General features: G+C 32.1%; 1 non-coding gene across 1 annotated transcript; it reads right to left on the bottom strand.

Moving 5' to 3' along the window:
* Window positions 1–540: 540 nt before the first annotated feature.
* On the bottom strand, window positions 541–613 carry Trnaf-gaa. The gene has a single exon. It is a non-coding gene; the product is annotated as a tRNA-Phe (tRNA).
* Between the last annotated feature and the right edge of the window lie 1,320 nt (window positions 614–1,933).

Genomic DNA, 1,933 nt, shown 5'->3' with positions numbered 1-1,933 from the left:
TTTCGACTAGGTTTTGAAAATTTCCATCCACGGGGCTCCCAAATACAACGAGACAGAGCAACACAAAGATAAATCGCTATACCAAACAACAACACTAGATGCCAGTGGAATTCAAAGGCGAACATCTCTACAGGAACAAAGCAGACACTATGGCCTGTGATTAAACGTCTACCCTAGTACATTAACTCTTGAATTCTTGTTAATTTCCTTTAATTCTATTAATTACACATTCATTACTTTATCTCCAAGGAGATATTTATTTACTCCTGATATTTTGTATATTACAAAGTCGCTAATTACAGTATATCGTATATCATTTCTTTATACGTGTCATGTCATGTCATGGATCTATGACCTAGCAGTACGTTCTGTATTCTGATACTTTAAATTTAACCCCTCTTGAGTTTTGTGTTAAAAGCATTCATGAGGTAAACAAAAATATCGGCTCAGTGCATTCAACTAAATACTATAAATTTAGAAACACATCGATAATATTTATATACTTATATAACATATCTTAAAAAAATAAAAAAAAATATGTGCCGAAACCAGGGATCGAACCAGGGACCTTTAGATCTTCAGTCTAACGCTCTCCCAACTGAGCTATTTCGGCTGATAACAAATTTGTCAATGTTGTCCTTGACTTTGCAAATTAGTTATTATATAAAATATACCTACGTATTTTTATCATGTATTTAAATCAATCAGTTAAGTTGGATGATGATTAATACAGTAAAATATTCACAGTTCAATTGATAAACGTTGCTAAATTAGGAAATTGTAAAAAATAACAAATAGATTCACCCATTCCATTATAAACAATAGAACAATACTGGTGTAAATGATCTCGAGACCATCTGTCTCTACGCCTACTCCATTGTATAAACAAGTAATAGAGCTCTTATGCACTTGATGATTTACAAATAGAATGATATCGACTGTTTCAAAGCTCTCTTGTGATTATTTATGTACACCAGCACGTACACACATTATTCCCTACCTTTGTTCCTGACAGGCGGACACCCGATTTCGCGTCATTCCTTGTTTTCTGTCTTGGCGCAACATGCAAGAATAACTTCCAGTAAATTGATTCGTAAACAAAATAAAATAGAAATATTCAAACTGAGAAGTATAATATTTGAAAATATGCACATAAGTGACACGCTCAAAACAAGCTATAAGTACTACTCTTTTCATTTAATTCTTTTAAGTAAAATAAACCATGTAAGTGTACTAAACAAGTTATCCAACAGAAAACTCAAAAAGTAATAAATAAACAACCATAAATGAAATACACAAAAAAGTAAATAATCTTGTTCACTTGATTTTTACTGCATATGCCAGACTTGAAATCTTCCAGTTCTGGTACCAGTATCGTCTTCCACATTTAAATTTTATCAATCTCTGAGATGAAAGTTTCAATAATTTTTTAAATATTTAACCAATTTTACAAAATTGCTTTTATTCGATACTTCTCGGTCGGCATTATCTATCTGATATAATTTTCTTACGGCAGTAGCATTTCCTTCTGTCAAAAAGTAGTTCATCTATATCAACTTTTTCTTGAGTCGTAAAATGCTTTCTCATAATATCACACAGGAACATGAAAAATTCACTGTAATAAACTTTAATAAACACTGAAATAAATAATTTTATAAGATTATCACTCACACTACACAAAGACGCTTCAGGAACACCTTCTCGTAAACCGATAAACTGAAAAGAAATATGTATATAATTATTGTAACAAAATGAAGAAGTGATGATATATTCGGTCTTTCTCGTTTCGCCGAATTATCATGGTAGTTTGTTTCTTACCCGTTTACCATTCCCTCATATCATACCAAGTGTGAAGACAACTACAAGCAGCAACATTTCAGAGGCGACAAATAACATTGGAGAACTGAACGCCATTGCTCTTCATAAGCGCTGG

Source organism: Anoplophora glabripennis, unplaced genomic scaffold, assembly GCF_000390285.2.
Source record: "Anoplophora glabripennis isolate ALB-LARVAE unplaced genomic scaffold, Agla_2.0 scaffold657, whole genome shotgun sequence".
In the NCBI taxonomy this organism is placed as follows: Eukaryota; Metazoa; Arthropoda; class Insecta; order Coleoptera; family Cerambycidae; genus Anoplophora; species Anoplophora glabripennis.
This window is presented reverse-complemented; position numbering and strand designations above follow the sequence as displayed.